At 39.6% G+C, this 6,000-nt stretch overlaps 1 protein-coding gene across 1 annotated transcript in view; it reads right to left on the bottom strand.

Moving 5' to 3' along the window:
* LOC111234038 (IgGFc-binding protein-like) overlaps positions 1-6,000 on the bottom strand; it is a 41,999-nt gene that overhangs the window by 15,700 nt on the left and 20,299 nt on the right. The window lies entirely within an intron of this gene.

Genomic DNA, 6,000 nt, shown 5'->3' with positions numbered 1-6,000 from the left:
GCTGCATTTTACAACCTTTGATGGACATCATTTTACTTTAGAGACAGTTTGCATATTCATTAGTTCAAACTAACTCCAACTTAACTGGTATAACCCCCTTCAGTATCACTATATCTGATGCAAGTTGCTACAAAAGACTTTTTCATAGCCTTACCTTAACACTCAGTCTATGGTCTGAATGTGTGTAAAAAAAGATGGCCCAGGAGAGGTTTTGGTGAGTACTTAGCAAGGTCTTACTGACAGATTTTAAAATGAACCACTGAATGTAATCTGAATGTGTTCTTTTTATTTTGATTCTCAGGTTGATGGACTGTTTAAGTCTTTACCATACTCTCACCAGATGGGCCATGTAAATGTCTACCGCACACCTTCATCGGTTGTCATTCACACTGAGTGATTACAGCTGATCGTCTATTAATAGCGGTTACTCTAATGGTTATCCTCCCCAGCAGTTATGGCTCTTCTGTCTCTGGGCTTTGTGGAATGCCAACGGTGACCCTCATGATGACCAAATATGGTCCAATGAAGAGCTTGCCAAAAATACACTAGAGCTTGCCCACAGCTGGAGGAACTCGTGGAGCAGAGACCTGTAGGTCCAATTTCCTCTGGACAGAAGCGTTGTCATATTGAGGCACAGAGGCTTTTGAAGGCAGTGATTTTTGTGGGTGTTTTGTTGAATGAGCTAGGACCATTTGCAGACTGTGCCTCAGTGTTGGATCCCAACCTTACTTCCACAGCTGTGTAGTCGATTCCTGCTCTTTTGACGGACACTACTCAGCACTCTGCAATTCTATTGGCATCTTATGCTGCTGCCTGCCAAGCAGCTCAGCTGCCTGTCAGACAGTGGAGGAGTGACAACTTTCTGTGGTGAGTATTTGGTTCAGTCTCTTTAGTTAAATTTTATTTGCAGTTATCACAGCAAACACCTTGCAGCTGATTATGACTCAACTCAAAGACATAATTTTTAATACTTCAGTTTTAATATTTTAATGTTTGCCAGGTGTTTAGAGCGCTTTACCAAAAAATGGCAAGCTACATGAAGATGATTGTTACAGTGTAAGCAAGCACAATTATCATTTTTTTTTTTTTTTTGACAGGTTAAGGTTATATTCATGTAAAAAATATGAAATATTACATCTGAGTTTACTTTACAGCAGTGTTATTTTGCTCATAGATGGAAGTCAAACATCAAAATATTTCAGTCTCCCTAAATGGCCAACAGAAATGAATAATTCATCATAAGATGTTTTTTATTTTTGCACAGTCTTGTACTCAGACATTTACCATGAAGTCCGTGGGGTGAAAGTTAAAGAGTGGAGGGTAGAGTTTTGGCTGTATGGTAAAAAGAACAAAATTCTCTGTGGATGAAAGTACATTGACTGTGTTTAGGAGGAATATGAATGACACATTTTATGTTTAAAAAATGCCTTCTGAACTCTAATGACTTGAAGTAAGACTATTTACCCCTCCTCCCACTAGGCATTGCCATGCCCTAAGAATAGCCACTATAGCTGTGTGGAACTCGGTGTCCTGTTGTGTGTGCTGGGCTGTCCTCTCCAGCAAACTGTAGTGGAGGTTGTGAGGAGGGCTGCCATGTGACACTGGCTATGTCCTGAGTGATGCCAGTGGTTACACTGCTGTCTTATGTCTATGCATGAGGGACAGTATCACCCTGCTGGCCACTTCAAACTCTGAGAAAAGCTGCCAAAAAGTGCAACTGGTAAAAAGAAGGAGAAGTGACCTGCAGCCCCATGGAGAGCTGTTCAGTAAAGGATGGCCTTGTCTTGCAGTATGGGGTGTGCCAAGTGTTTGCTGGCTTTGGCTACATCACATTTGATGGTGTTATTCTGCCTCATTCATGGTGCTTGTACATATGTAGTGTCAGCCCTCTCCTCTAAAGCCATACATGACTATTCTCTGGTACTAAGCTTTTTAAAAAAGATAGTAATGGCATTTTCATAATAAGCAGACTAGTTTCATTTGCTTTCACTGGAAGTGTCTGTTGACCCAAAAACTCTATGGAAAATACAAGTAAGTTCGTGTGGTCTCTATGGATTTGTGTTAAAAGTTGCAAAGAGTTTATAAAATGTATCTTTAACTGGTGTCTAGCTCTCAGGTAAATGGAGAAGAACGCAGTGTGCCTTTTGACAATGGAGAACTTGAAGCATACCAAGTTGGCGACAGACTGATTACAATCACACCATCTGGGGTGGGAATTGACTTGTCCTCTACCCAATACCTCAGATTAACTGTACCGCAGGGTGTATGACGCCACGACTTTGGGCCTCTGTGGGGAACTTCAATGGGACAAGTATGATGACTTGAAAACTGAGAAATGGCCATCTTACTGAAAGCTTTGCAGAGCTCCTGCACAGCTGGGCAGTAGTGACTCCTGGACAGCATTGCGCACTGACATTTGTGGGAAGGAGTGTGATGATTGCAGCCTGTCCCTCACATGAAAGCATGCTCTGTGATGTTCTGTTGGACAGTAGTATTGAATTCAACCACTGCTGGAACAGTGGTATAGAGCGTGATATTTACAGAGTTATGTGCATTAGGGCAGTTTGTGCTGGGGCTGGGCACATCGCCGCCTGTTTAGCACTGGAAGCCTATTCTGCAGCCTGCCAGGCTAAAGATACCAGTAGGGTCATGGAGAGAGAACACTCCTTGCTGTAAGTGAATAGTTTTATCGTAGTTTAAATGAAGAGCATATGATACACTCTCAAATGAATTTGTGTTTGCTACCACCAGCTCTCCAAGTGTCCTGACCAGAGGCAGGCCAAGAGAGTTGTGTGACTCCAGCTCCAACTCATGCCCCGCTCTGCTCCAGCCTGGTTCTTCAGCAACTGGTGTTCGAAGGATGCCAGTGCAGCTATGGCAATGTGTTTGATGGGAACGAAGTGTGTACCTTACAGTCAGTGTGGTTGTGTTCTCAATGATATATACATCAAGGTAAACATATAAGCTTAATACAGACATTAAATGTATGTATCTATCTATGTACACTCTCAAGGGAATATATTATCCGTTATTAAAAGCAACACATGCAGAATTTCTTCTCTTTCCTCTCAGATGGATGAGGCGACTGTACACTTGATGGCTGCGCCAGATATATGCTGGTTGCCACACGTTGGGTGGGGTGATATGTGAAAGAGGCATCTGCAAACCCAGGGCAGCAGTGTGCTCTGAGGAACGGCTCCGGGGTTGTCATGATGGAGCAGAATTTGTAAACTTGGACAGTCTCCAAATCTCCACACTCAGTGGCAGCATTTGAGCTTGGAACCTGACTTATCTTACAGTCTGATGTCACTCTGCGAGTGAGGGCCAGTGTTTCAGTGGTTGCAGCCTGGTCTCTTACATGACCTTGTGATAGGCAGCTTTTCCAGGCTTGTCACCGTGTTTCAGATCCTCCTGCATGGATTATCAGTTGCCATACAGGAAGGCATGGTGAAGGTATAACTTCACTCATGATTTTGAGGCCCGCAAACTGAAGCATTAAACAAATTTTCCAGTGTTTTTCCTAACTCATTGTTGCACCCCACAGGTGAATGGACACTTTGTTTCCCTCCCTTACACCTTGTCGTCAGGGGTGTCCCTGTCATCTGTCTGGTGACCCAGGACAAGTCAGAGGTAACAGTGATCTTGAGGGAGAGACACTGGGATGGAGTCAGAGTTGGAGATAGAGATGGTTTACCTGGTGACAGTCAAGGTCCCTTTCTGGTACTCAGGCAAATTGTGTGGTCTCTGTGGAAACCTTAATGACCTCTCTCACACAGGTTCAGTCAAGTCAGGGGTTCTCCCTGACTTTCCTGGCTGGTAAGTGATCCCCTCCACAATAAAAGTATTATACATGTATTCACTAATGACTGTTTGGTTTAAAAAATTAGGCCAGTAATGAATTGTTTTCTCTTTTCACAGTGGCTTCACTGGATGATAACTGACAATTTTTAATGTCCTGAGTAAATGTGTATTGTTGAAATGTTTGAAATACAAAAACTATTTAAAAAACTTTGTATATTCTGTCATTTTTACTCGATAGGCATTCCCTCTCATGCATTTTACATAATACTCGTAGCACTCTTATCAGTTAGTCCATACACCTTTTTTTTAAACAAGGTCATCTCTGGTCAATATTGATTACATTCCCACAAAAAATCGAGGGCACGCCTTAATCCAAACAATGTGTACAGTAACTAAGCCATGCTTACCGTTGCCCTGCCCAAGGGCTTCTAACCACATGGATTCTAAAATAAATATTTGAGTTTGGTTTATTATATTATTAAAAAATATATATATATATGACTCTAATGCAAACTGTTAAGTGCCAAGTTATATTTACTTCTCTCCATATCATCAAATGATGTGGCACCCTCCACTACATGCTGTTCTTTTGTGACACACAAAACCAACAGAAACCACCTGTTTAAGCCGACATCTGCCACTTCACCCAAATGTTTAGGATCTGATTACTTCCATGGAACATCCACTCATTTTTGATATTGACAAGGGACACATTGCATTACAAGCATGAACTGACTTGAATGACAGTATAAACAGTGCCTGAAATTGTAAATCTAGCAGAGCTTATATACCAGGTGCTGTGCTTTTTATTTATTAATTTTTTTTAACCAATTTAAATACATATCAAAATACTAAGTGGAAGAGCATTTTGGAATTAAACAAAACATAAAGTTATAGAGGGGAAATGAACATACTGTCACAGTTCAGTGACATTTATATTTAACACTTGCTAAAATGTACTTGCATCAAAACTGCTTTATTTATACAGAGGAAATCAGTGGGAAAAATGTGTTTTATATCCTAGAAGAAACCAGCATTCCTCAAAAACCCAGCCCTATTATCAAACTGACTGATATCTGCTCAGACTCTTGGGTAACTTTGAAGATAATAGTGTTGATTTTGGTCTTATCCTCATTCTTACCTTGCGCAGTCTAAAATGGATAATATTATTTAGTTACACCAGAATATACAGCTGAATTTGGGCAAATAATCAAATTGACCTATATCTGCCTGGCGTTATACATCCAATGGCACTGTTTAAAAAATAAGTTTAAAAAAAACTGGGTCATATTGAATAAACATAATTGAAAAACTACCATAATTAATTATTATGTATTATTATTCTGATGTCTTTTCAGTATTTTGTAATTTTCCACCAAGGAGAAAAAAAAAAGGTTTCTAAAGAAGTTTGTCCAGGTTGATAGACTTATTTTCCATCAAATGCATAAGTAGTATTACCCATACCTAAAATTTATCTTCTTCTACACAATACAAATTATTGAGAAGTTCATTCAAGATCCCTGGGATTAAATGATAGGATCTACATGTCACTAGGTGGTATTAAAGCAATAATGAATGAGTGTATTTGGTATTAGACCTTAGACCTATGTCAACATACAGCAGGACCTACAATTCATTGCCAAGTTCGCCTTAATTTGCTTTAGAGGAAGGTTACTTTTTAAAGTCTTATCTGTTGACATAAGTTTTTGATAGGCCGTGTTTTTTTTCCCATCAGAGCATATATAAGGATGGAACTGTGAAAAAAGACATCACTCTTTATTCGTAGCAGGTAGGCACTGTTCACTCTCAGATTATTTATGTTGACTGTTTGGTCAAATTGTTGGATTTATATCACTCAAATAATTAAAAGTTTTAATACTTCTGTAAATAAAACAAGAATTTCTGTCTTTCAGCCATGGGTACTCTGTTGCTGCTTTGTGCTTTGGGGGCAATTCTCAACCGTAAGTATATTTTGTCATATTTTTTAACTGTTGCAGGATACATTTGAATGTTCCTTATTTCAGCTTGATATATCCATACTTGTCTTCTGAACACAGTTCTTGTGATGAAATTTTAAAAATTCTGGAAAAATCTTTCTTTTCTTTAATATCTATCAAAAATGGTGCTCACCATTAATGACTATTAAACCTGACTAAATGTGGCTTAGCTCAGTTAATCAACCGCAGCAGCGTTCCCCAA

This window comes from Seriola dumerili, unplaced genomic scaffold, assembly GCF_002260705.1.
Source record: "Seriola dumerili isolate Sdu_G_001 unplaced genomic scaffold, Sdu_1.0 BDQW01000433.1, whole genome shotgun sequence".
Classification (NCBI taxonomy): domain Eukaryota; kingdom Metazoa; phylum Chordata; class Actinopteri; order Carangiformes; family Carangidae; genus Seriola; species Seriola dumerili.
Note: the sequence above shows the minus strand (reverse complement) of the source record. Positions and strands in the feature narration are given on the sequence as shown.